The sequence below is a fragment of the Maniola jurtina genome, chromosome 17 (assembly GCF_905333055.1).
Source record: "Maniola jurtina chromosome 17, ilManJurt1.1, whole genome shotgun sequence".
NCBI lineage: Eukaryota > Metazoa > Arthropoda > Insecta > Lepidoptera > Nymphalidae > Maniola > Maniola jurtina.
The window spans coordinates 11,027,478-11,040,044 of record NC_060045.1 but is presented as its reverse complement, the minus strand read 5'-3'; the positions used below and the strand labels follow the sequence as shown (position 1 = coordinate 11,040,044).

Here is a 12,567-nt window from a genome sequence, read left to right as displayed (position 1 = left end):
AACCGCAATCAAGGAACTTAAGAGGAGTAGGTATATTCGTCGCGCTCATAACAATGGAGTTTGTTCGGGGAATATACAAATGAGAACCAAACTGCGTTTGTATGGAGAGCGCTGAAGAGCGCACTGGGAAAACTTATCTTCGAAAAAAAAAACAGCTAGGTATATACTGTAATGAATAGATTTTGCTATAGATCAAAGATTGGGATTAAAACTTTCGGATTCCAGTGTGCCCCTTAATCCTTGAAGATGCTATTAAGGCTTGACAAAATTAAATCCAAAGTGAAGTGGAATTGAAAGTTAATATAAATTTTTGACGAAATTTCTAACTCCTTAAGCGTTGGGCTCCATTAATTAGGGTAAGAAGTCGTTAGAGACGATTAAAAAAATGGAGTGGTTGTTCGGAATACAAAAATGCCGAATGGAAAAGTTTGTTTATTCATTTATGCTAAAGAAGACCTTTAATTGGCAAGGCGCCGAATGCCGAAACTCCTAAAAGTAAAGATCGTTTAGAGGACGGCCCAAATTCCAAATCTATATTACGTAAAACTGTCTTATTCTTTATATATAAAGAAACTTATTGTTAATTAGAACTTTCATGTCGAATCTCTCAAAGTACCTATATGAAAATCTCGAAAGGATTTTCAAAAATTCTATCCCAGGAATACCGAAGCAGGTTCAAGTATTACAGCTATAAATGCAAAAATGTGATTGTTTGTTGGTTGGCCTTCTTTCGCGTAAACGAAGAAACGGGCCGTCGTGACATTTTGAGTGTATAACGTAAAAGTGCCGGAGAGTACCTAACATAGACACATTTTAATTCCGTAAAAAAGGGTTCTTCTTAGATTTATCCACGAGGAATAATTTGCAAATTCTCTCAATTTAATGTTGAATTAAGATCATGTTAACAAAGTACGAGTATGTCAAAATCTAAAATTTGTTTTGTAAACAAGAAAATCAGGGGTACGGGCTTAATGAAACTGCCGTACCCCTTTCAAGTTAGCCAGTTTCCATCTTAGACTGCATCATCAGTTACCACCGGGTGAGATCGCAGTCAAGAGCTGATTTGTATCGGAAGAAAAAAAGCACAATTCGACTCAATTAGAGAACCCGAATACCCGTAACCGTTTGTAGCCGCAAACAAATCAGGTGTCGCGGTGCGGTTTAAGGTCAACCAGCACTTTGTACGGTAAAGTTAAAAAGACCGCGCCCGCACTCTGCGGATTAACCTATTAAAAAAAGAAAGCCACTTCTAACCTCCCTAACACGCTTAACCCGACACTATTTACTTACACGATACTAACACACTTGAATGCGGTGCGAGTAGATATAATGTACAAATATACAGCAGAAGATTTTGAATAAACACGAGATCGATGTGGGATGCGTGTTTATTTTTCTTGCGTGTCAAAGGAGATCTGGTTTTCGGAGTTTTCGCGACTTACGCAATGATGAGCACGTGGACACGGCGCGGTCGGTCGGGTCGCAGTTCGGTCGCGCGGTTTAGACCCTTGCGCTCACTGGACAGTACGGCGGAGTGGTAGTGCGACAGTTACGGAGTCCTGGGCAGCGGGCGAGTCGCCGCCGGGTCGGTTGCCCGCGAGAGCTAGGTGCGGCGGGCAGCGCGGCCGGAGCGGGACTGAGCTGCCGAGCCTCGCGCCTGCGCGCCAGCCCGTCTCCACCCCCGATTGATGTAATATTTATCTTGGATTAAGAACTAGATAAGGAGCCAGCGAGACATGCCACGGGACGCTGTTTTTATTCGGGATTGATTAAGTCAGACGAGGCTTATCTCGGCGCGTATCTCTATCTTCTATCTCTGACTTTGTTTATGTTGCATTGGTTTCGTTAGTTTGTCGCTGGGTTGACTCGGTTGAGTTTGGATGGATCAATTTCGTCTGGCCTGGCGGTTGGCAGCGGAGCGGCCGAGAGGCTCTGCTGGTCGGTCGGGCGCAGTCGGGCGCGGTCGGGCGTGACGTCACTCGGGACGCACGCGCGCCGACAGGTGGGCGCAATGCGCCGCACCTATCATATGATTATGACGTTTCCTATCGGATTTGCCGGCGGGAGCAAGTGGAAATTGCTTGCTATCATTCCGCCAAGTGACACTACCTAGGATCTTAACGTTGAGTTGAATCAGAGTTTTCTATGCTGAGAAGTATTGCCTGCTTCTTGAAATTTTCTTTCATTGAAATTTAATAACTATTCCATATATTCTAACTTAAATTTGTAGTTTATCTAGAGATCGCCCGCAGCTTCATTTCAGCGAAAATAAAATCCAGGAATAAGGATTTCTTGTCTATTTATAAAAGTGAACCTGATTCAAAATTTCAGTTTTCTAGATTCAAGGGTTTGGGCTCGGCATTGATGAGTCAGGACTTTTCCTTTTATATGTATTAATGATAACTCTCTTAAAGTTTGTATCACTTACATCTGACATAAGCAACTATTTATCATCAACATCATGATCAACCAATCGCTGGCCAACTACTGAGCACGGATCTCCTCTAAGAACGAGAAGGGTTTAGGCAATAGTCTGCCACGATGGCCCAGTACGGATTGACAGACTTCATCCCACTTTAAGAACATCATGAACTCTCAGACATGCAGGTTTCCTCACAATATTTTCTTTCACCGTTAAATCAAGTGATGTTTAATTGCTTAACACGCACATAACTCCGAAAAGTAAAAGGTGCGTTCGACGTTTACCACTATATAGTATCACCACTTTTCTACTTTAGTAGTAAAAAAGTATTTACATCACATCAAAATGAATCCTACAGTCAAAAATTGATTCATCTGTAAACCAAATTTAATCTTCAAAACTCATTTATTTGTGAACACAGTGCGTAAGGGGTTCCTAAAATCTATCTTCACCTATCACACCCGCCTGTTGCTACTATTTGTTGTCGAAACTTATCGCGTGATCGTAGACAGTGAGTTGAAGAACGCTTTAACGTAATCTACAGTTAATTCGGCGGAATGAACGACACTAATGGACTGACCGGGACTCTTCGCATATCCGGTCACACGCTGATTTTACGATAACGAGCGAAAAAACAAAGTAATTTGTTTACCTTACAAAAAGCGCCTATATTTATACAAGGTGCAACCAGAACGCTAGCAAAACAGGTGATAGTACTGATGATGATGAAACCACAAAAAACGCGGTTTTGTTTAATCCTGTATTTTTAAAAGTTTACAATATATTGCAAATAAAACATCTGACTGACGCTGAGGTCAACAAACGTTACGTAAAATGCCCACTCGGGGTTAATGCTGCTTCGTAGGAGGGGCATTGACCTGGTTTTGCACGCTATACATTGCGGGTTTGAAAAATACTAAATCACTAAAAGTACAAATAAAGCAAATGGTGGCTAGCGTTCGGGTTACACCTTGTATGTATGGTGAAGCTTGCGATATACACCGCCCGCCCTCCCACTGCTAAACATGCAGGAAAAGCCAGCCACCAAGAAAGCAACGCACACCACCACCACCACGCGGCACCACACAGATCCCAAAACCACTCGACGCACGTTTCAAGAAACGCCTGCTTCTATAAAAACGGGACAGGACGTGTAAATAGCTTAACGCACAGGGCGCATTAGTACTATTAGAGAACCGATTTATTTCTCCATATAAAACTATTGAATAAAGCGATTTAGGCTCATAATACCGCCTAATAGTACCTACATCACGCTTCTCTCAATAAATGTACCCTTTTCGAATTGGATACATTATAATTTCGCCCCACGTACTATATAACTGATGATAACGAGGGACGCACTTAAACTTATGAATTGACAAACTAGTGCCGTAAGTAAAGTTCGTATACATTCTCCATTTGGTTACTGATTAGATTTACTCCCGTATCGATTTTTTGTTGCCATTCACTATCATTTCATTACGTTCCACAAAATGAAATGAATTCACTTCAAATTTAGAGCTTCGATAGCTCAACGGTTGAGGAGCGGACTGACTTCCGAAAGGTCGGCGGTTCAAACCCCAGCCGTTGTCGTACACTATTGCCGTACCCACTCTTGGCACAAGCTTTACGCTTAATTGGAGGGGAAAGGGGAGCATTAGTCTTGATTAGCATGGCTAATATTCTTTTTTTTTTAAACATTTAATTATGACACATTGCTATTTTATTATTATAATATTCTTATCGAAGAAAACCTTCAATGGATTAAAAATAAATGTCAAATGGTTCGGTGGCTATCGAATCAGTAGACATAACCGATAGCACGTGATATTAGAGACTAGGTAAGGGACAGTTCAGCCAGAGGGCGGTTTGAGAGTAGGTATTACAGTGGGATTACCATCGAGCTGCCGATTTGGGTCAAAATTGGTTAACCAGTGCAAGCGTTTGGTACACGCTGTAGAGTAAGGGTGATTTCACACATATTCGACAACCAAGCAAGGTCCGGTGGTGTAAAATGAGCACGTGGGGCACATATTCGAAAATTAGGAATAGTATTACGAAAGATATATAAGTCCAATCCAACAATTCATTTGTGATATGGAAAAGTTATAGCAAATAAAAGTATGGAAAATTATCATTTAAAATACCAGTTTGTTTTTACTACTACTACTCTTTCATGCTGTTATCTCTAGTGACTGTATTAACACAAATATTATGATGCAAGCTGTCTGCAAAGGCATTTCACTTTATAAAGGAATACACTTACAAACATACATAATATTATTTAGACCGATGAACACATTAACATACGTACCTACTTTGTGCCGACTTGTGCGGGGCACTATGCATTTATATAAGGTCGACTGATTCTTTTATTTGATGATTTGACTTTTATTACACACAGCCCGCGGTGACCAGCCATCTTTTTTCAGATGGGTTTTGTAATTCTTGTCTATTTTTTCTGACGTTATTTTTATGCTTTAGTCGGTTAGTTGATATTGTTTACTATATTTATCGATTGTGAGTGAAACGGATGATATTAGACTCTTTACCAATTCGAATATGTGTGAAATGACCCTACAAACACAGTCATACATTTCATACACAACACACATACATTTTTAACGATACATCCGCGACCGCGAGTACAGAGGAGATGAAAAATTAATTAAAATCGGCCAGAGAGAATTGTAAGCGTTTTGTTTTAATGCTATACAGACTAATCCAAGGGTAATCGTTTATTTTGTGTAAATGGTCTGCCATTTTGTTTAATTGTAACCATTTTACTACGAATTGGCAATATCGCCTGAATTTCGTCCCATTTGCATTGTAACATTACCATTGTAGAAATGGGACTAAGTAATAGAAGTTTCTATTTTGGAAAATGGATACTCATGCTTTCATTATCATGATGATCAACCCATCGCTGGCTCACTACTGAGTACGGGACTCCTCTCAGAATGTGAAGGGAGTGCCTCGTGTAACTCGCCAACCAAGTGCAGATTATTATCAGACTTCACACGCCTTTGAAAACACTATGGAGAATTCTCAGGCCAAGTGCGGATTGGCAGACATCACACATATTTGAGGACATTATGGAGAACTTTCAGGCATGCAGGATTCCTCATGTTTTCCTTCACCGTTAAAGCAAGCGATATTAACTGCCTATAACGCACATACAGTGCACTGGAGTTCATTATATATAGTGTATATAACGAATTGAAATGAATTTTCAAAAATACGAGTAGTTCTCGCTAGCACTCAGAAAGAATTTTTGAAAATTCATTCCCTAAGCGAAAATCTAAAATTTTATATAGCACTAGCTTATACCCGCGACTTCGTTCGCGTGGATGTAGGTTTTTTAAAATTCCCGTGGGAACTCTTTGATTTTCCGGGATAAAAAGTAGCCTATGTGCTAATCCAGGGTATAATCTATCTCCATTCTAAATTTCAGCCCAATCCGTCCAGTAGTTTTTGCGTGAAGGAGTAACAAACATACACACACACACACACACACACACATACAAACTTTCGCCTTTATAATATTAGTGTGATATTGACCTCATTTCCACTTTTCTTTCTTGGTAGAAACTATATTATACGGAAGACAAATGTCATTGAGGTATTTATGTAAATATAAATTCCACGCGGACGAAGCTGCGAGTAAAAGCTAGTGAGTAATAAATCTGTCTCGATATCCAAATTGTGCTCTGTAGATCTTAGTCATCGTTACTTTGTAATAATGAAAGAAAAGTAAAATATTATATACTTTTATAACATTGCTGAGTGTTCGAAATAAATTCCGTAGCTCTACCGTAGCTATCGGTCGAATTAAACGCCCGTAGACGTGCTACGAATGCTACGAGCTACAGCTACGCTGATATTATGTTGTTATTAATAGACTAGTCGAGCCGTTCGACCTTCACTCCCTAAAAATCCTTTGCTATCTCTATTCTCTACGGTATAGAGAAAACTTACATGCAAAATATCATGTTTCTAGACCCTACGGTCATAGTATATGTTGTAGTTGTAGTATGTTGTTATGTAATAGGTATAATGCTGCCAGCATCTTGGGTACAATGCTTCGCTGCGGTGGTCCCGATGAGGTTTTAGATTTAATTTAGTTCATTTTAGTTTTTAATTTAATTTAATTATATTCATTTGTTTTTAGTTTTAACTTAGATTAAAAAAAGGTACTAAAATTGAATATAATCGTTGTTAGCTATATACATTGTGATATACTTGTCAGTCAGTCAGTTTATCATTTTATATGTATGAGGTCAAGAGAAAAAAAGCAAAAATATATTTTTATAGTTCATACACACGCAAAGAGTAGTAAATAATGTGCTAAGAGTTGATGTATGATGGTGTGATATTATTTATTTCCTCCAGGAAATCGGACGGCAGACTCGTTGATAAATGTAGTGTTGTATGGAATCCTCAGTAAAGCCTCGTCCCTACTCAGATACATGAAGATGTACATCGTACATCGTACCGCAAAACATCATCAAGATCTGGAACCATACGTAGTAGTTATAATTCTCCAGCAATTCACGGGACTTTACAGTTACTTTTATACATGGCATAATATTGTATATCGAACATTAAAGGTTGCCTGGTAGACATTGCTCTAAGCAATAAGGCCCCCTTTGCACACTATTTTTTTTTCCGTTTCTTTTCTTTTGTGTTGTGTTCCTTTATGTTATTGTGTGCAATAAAGATTTCATCTATCTATCTATCTATCTTAGAAAAGAGGAACCGCCGAGTTTCTTGTTGGTTCTTCTCGATAGGAAAAGCTTCTCGAACCAGTGGTAGATGCTTTTGTCGATTCCAAAGTAGGTACTCGTAAAAGTCTAATTGAATAAAAATATTTTGAATTTTTGTGATCCGTAGTGGGTTGATGATGATGATGATGATAAAGTAAACGTCACAGTAACAGGAACGTTGCAACCATATACAAAGTCGCAAGTGAAACTTGTTTCATACATGTAAAATTAATTCAAAAGTTCCCACAATAAATCCCATTCTGTGGCAACTCCGTTTAATTTGAATGTGTAAAGTTTAAATAGATGTAAAATTTTCTCTCCTAAAATGTATGGAATCACTCGTTGCATTAATTTATTTTTAACCGCAGTGACAGTGTTATTAAAGCGGTTTCAACCGCGGATTTACATTTTATGTCGCGTTGAGGAAAAAGACCGAAGTTTGTCTACACGACAATAAGTCTACACTCAAACATTATCACAGGCAATCATCATCAGAATCAACCCATAACATCGTATCGCCGGCTCTGGTGAGCCGTAGTCAGATGTAGTCAGAGCAAAGGCCTTTTCTCAGTATGAGAAAGAAGTGTTTACTGTAGCTATCAAACTACGCCGACAGGCCTCCTGTAGTCCGTAAAACCTGCATCAATAATTATTACAATCGCAATTGTAATGATTGGCTGAATTGAGGTATTCTTGTTGCAACAATGCACTGAAGCCAATAGTGAACGTGAACATTGTAGCTGTCATTCTACCGCAATCGAGCTGCTGGTTGGACTGACTGACTGACAGATCGTTCTCAAAAACGCAACTCTAACGTGTATCCGTCAAACATTCATACTTCCATATTAATATTAAACATGTGTCTGTTTGACCGACAGTGTGTCTATCTGTCTGCTAGTCTTTCACGGCTCATCTGTTCAACCAATTTTGTCAAAATTTGGAAATTAAAAATCCCAAAATCAACGCGGACGAAGTCGCGCGCACCATCTAGTATACTATACGTGTCATGAATCCCCTCGGTGTATTAAAAATAAATTAAGCTCCATAATTTGATTCGAACAAAAACGTTTTCAAGGTTTAATTGGAGCGGCTTTAAACAAAGTTATGAATTTCAAGTTCTGAAAGGCGCGCGGAGCCACTTTTAACGCTCCGATTGTTCCATTAATACGCGAGTCTGTGCATGAGCATATATATACTTTTTATTTGGTTTTATGTATTGTATTAAACTGAAAATTCTCATTAAATAGGTGTATTTACCTGGGATAACAATCCTACTAGATAAGTAATCTAGATTTATTTTAATTAATTTTTTACTAAGGAATACCCGCGACTTCGTCGGCGTGGATTTAGGTTTTTAAAGATCCCATGGGAACTGTTGCATTTTCCGGGATAAATAGTTGCCTATGTCAATTACAGGGACGCAAGCTACCTCGGTACCGAATTTCATACAAATCGGTTAAGCGGATACCTAAGTCTTTAGGAATCCCGTGGGAACTCTTTGATTTTCCGGGATAAAAGTAGCCTATGTCCATCCCCGGGATATAAGCTAACTCTGTACCAAATTTCGTGAGAATCGGTTAAACTTTTGGGCCGTGAAAAGGTAGCAGACAGACAGACAGACAAATACACTTTCACATTTATAATATTAGTATCGATTGGTCTTAATAAGGTTCGCTAGCAATTTTTGAAAAACATATCCTGAATTACATAAAGTTAATTTAGAGGTAACATGTACGTAAAATCACTTAAAAGTCAACACTAATAAATAAAATAAAATGAAAAATAAAAAGCCTTTTATTTCTTCACAAATATTTTTACAATAGAGATTATTAAATATAACTTAGAGTACTAACTAGATGAATTAAAGTAAATAATTTAAATATCTTAACTTTAGTAGGTACAATAATATTTTTGTGAAGAACCCTTTTCAGGTCAAGGCCTCCTCCAGAGAACTCCATTTTGCTCTGTCTTTGGCTTTGAGCATCCAGTTTGGTCCCGCCACTTTTTTATGTCATCGTCCCAACGAAGTTAACACTACATGCACATTCACATAAATTACATGGTTAACTTATAATTAATCGTATATAAGTAAAATAATTCGAAAAAACAGCCAAAAACAGCTCACCGAAATAAAGAAAACAAAAAATAAATAAATTCAAATTAAATCTACATCTATAGGGAAGAAGTAATAATTTAAAAAAATATATCTAAGAACTAGTTCACAGAATAATGCCTTCCTAACACAATCAGTGTGATTGGCTTCTAATGATTAGTTTGCGAAACGTGCCAGGAGAATTTATGTTGATATCGACTGAATTTGTTGGATAATTTACATAACCGAGGAATGATGGAGTTGGCACCGAAGACTGTTCGGGTGCGAGGAGGTATAAAAGGAGTGATAGCTGTTTGGTGCTCGGATATTGATTTTATTTAGTAAGCAGATATTAAGCAAATTACATGAGAACCCAGCGATCAACAATTCCCCATCCCGTTTACGTACCATCGCAGTGAAAATAGCGATGCAGCTTATGGTCCCTATTAATATTCCTCTAATATATTCTTAATCACCGATTTATTAATTGCATCTTATATTTAATGAGTCTAGTAATTGCTGCCAGACTAAACGCTTCATGGCGTCCGGTAATGAAGAAGTTGACGATATAATTTTCGCCAGTCACTCAGTCTATAGGTACCTAAGCTCTCTCTTTACCTACAAGTATGAGGTATTTTTTTTTAATTCAGATACAAGTTAGCCCTTGACTGTAATCTTACATGATGGTAAGTGATGATGCAGTTTAAAATGGAAGCAGGCTGAACTGGTGTCTGCAATCCAGTGCATACAATAAATAATCTTCAACACAAAAATCTTTCTGTGTCCGTTATATATAACCTTTTTCATTAGAAAGTCAATAATGAGAAGATGGTTTTATTGCTTTTTTAAATTTATTTTTTAGCATAGTATCTACTAGTAGGTACAATATAGAGATATTTGAAGAAGATTATATCACTAAACACTGTGTGTAGCATTACAAAATGTTTTCGTATAAACTGAATTTCTGCAACGAGTGCCAAAATAGATAATGAGTTCGTATGTTATTACAGTACATGTTTCATATTGTTTATGAACTTAATTAAAAGCTTTGCTCTAGATGCGTACAATGCCAACAGAGTTCTACTGCACTAAAATCATAGTTACAGTGTTTATTGTGTACTAGTCTTTGCCTGCAAAATCCCATTTATTTTTTCGTAACAAAAAGTAGGTATTTATAATTTTTATGATGGTGTTTTACCTACACTTCTAGGAGCAAGGTGCTTCAACAGTCGCTTCAGTACTGAGTGAACATACACATTTCGATAGTGGTAGAAAAACTGTGACCAAGCGGTCAAGGCACTGAGCGTGTTTGCCAGAAAACGCAGGTTCGAATCCTGCCGGTTCTGCTATTTTTGATATGTATTAGCCTCAATAGGTGTTGAATTTCCAAAAATCCTACACCAAACAAATGTAAATTAAAAATTTATAACACCCCCGATAAGTGAAGGTTACAGTAACTAGAAAAGAGCTGATAACTTTCAAACTGCTGAACCGATTTTCTTGGATTATAGCTAAGAACACTTTCGATCAAGCCACCTTTCAAACAAAAAAACTAAATTAAAATCGGTTCATTAGTTTAGGAGCTACGATGCCACAGAAAGATACACTGATACACAGATACACACGTCAACACCCCTCTTTTTGGGTCGGGGGTTAAAAAGAAACTTACCGTCAAAATTTTAAGTTTTTGAACCCCAGTGATTGATAGATCAATGAGTTAGTCAGGACAAAATCTTTTTATATACGCATAGAAGATTGGTTGTTTGGGTTTTCATAAAGTGAAATATAACCATAACTGAACTCAATCAAAGGCAGTTATTTCAATATCACAGAAAATGCTTCAACTTTATGTATTTGTACGTATATTTTATTTTTATTGAACAAAATATTATTTTGGTTCCAAATAAATATTTGGCCAATTAATCGTTTTAGGCATAAACTATATATATCGTAAATATGCATGATTTATGTTCACAAATCCGCAAACAAATATGGGATATACTGTTTTATCAAATATATTTTAATAGCATTCATATTCGACCCTCGGTAGCTCAAAGGCAAATAGGCGAAATGGATTTATTCGCTTTTATGTATATCAACCAACAGCGCAAACATACGTTTATTCAAAGAGAAATATAACGAGAAACCTACACTTTATTTATAATCTTTTACTAGTTGATGCCCACGACTTAGTCTAGATCTAGATTTTTTGAATCCCGTGGGAATTTTTCGTTTTCTGGGATAAAAAGTAGCCTCTCGCTGTCAAGGTCTTTGCGGCGTGGTTGAAGGACAATCCAACAAACTCGTAAACTATCAAACAACTACACTTTCGCATTTATAATATGGGTAATGATATCCATTCATTACTAATACCTATTATGAATGTGAAATTGTGACCGTCTATCACCTTTTCACGGTGCTTAACCGATTTGAAGGCATCCCAAAGACAATCATAAGCTTTTTTTACCACGAAAAATCAAACAGTTCCCATAGGGAACTAAATCCCTGCATGTGAAATCTCTCTAAATCTACTAAAGGGTTTCATAGTAATTTTATAAAATATACTTATATAAATGCGGACGAAGTCGCGGGATGGAACTAGTCACTGACCATTGTATATGTATCACATCTTTATGAATTTAAAAGCAGTCTTAATGTACGATTGAACTTTTCGTTTTAACAAAAAAAAATATAGATATTCAACTGTAATTGAAAAATCTCTTCTATTCAATAGATCAATCAATGTAGGTATAAAGGGACTGAAAATAGAAACTGCATTTCTGTAATACACTCCAAGAGCACGCTTCATAATACCATAATGCGTCCTTGCTCTACAGCATCAGTTTTAATGGTATCCTAATAAGGCGCCCGACCTCGGCACCGGGCGCTAATTGGCATCGAATCGCTTTTAAATTGCACGACATATCCAGGTCGCAACAAATAAAAGCACGGGGAAAAATTGGCCTTTAATTTTCTTTCTTTCACACTTGCTTACAAACCTTGTAAGGAAACACGGACCCAATGCAATTAGATATATGGATAAGTCCAGCTGCATGATAGGCGGTTAGGTGATATTACGTTACGTTAACCATTATCTTTAACCGTCAATAAAAAAACACAATGGATTGCACGAATCAGTATTGAATATTTAAATAACAATTGAAAAAATGAAATTGAAAATCTGTACAATATCAATAGGAAGTCTTATCGCTACGTACATAGACCTCTTTCAGGCAACTTAGTAAAGGAACTAATATAATTAGAAATAGTGGGTTGTGTTAGTACTC

General features: G+C 37.4%; 1 protein-coding gene across 6 annotated transcripts in view; it reads right to left on the bottom strand.

Annotated features, from left to right (window-relative positions):
• LOC123873817 (atypical protein kinase C) overlaps nt 1-12,567 on the bottom strand; it is a 260,236-nt gene that overhangs the window by 147,626 nt on the left and 100,043 nt on the right. Inside the window, exon 1 of one of the 6 annotated variants that reach the window (XM_045918879.1) lies at nt 1,443-1,609. The exons of the other annotated variants lie outside the window; for them this stretch is intronic. The gene's annotated coding sequence lies outside the window, so the exon portion shown is untranslated. Of the gene's footprint in view, nt 1-1,442; nt 1,610-12,567 lie in introns of those variants that run through there. 6 annotated transcript variants of the gene reach the window in all.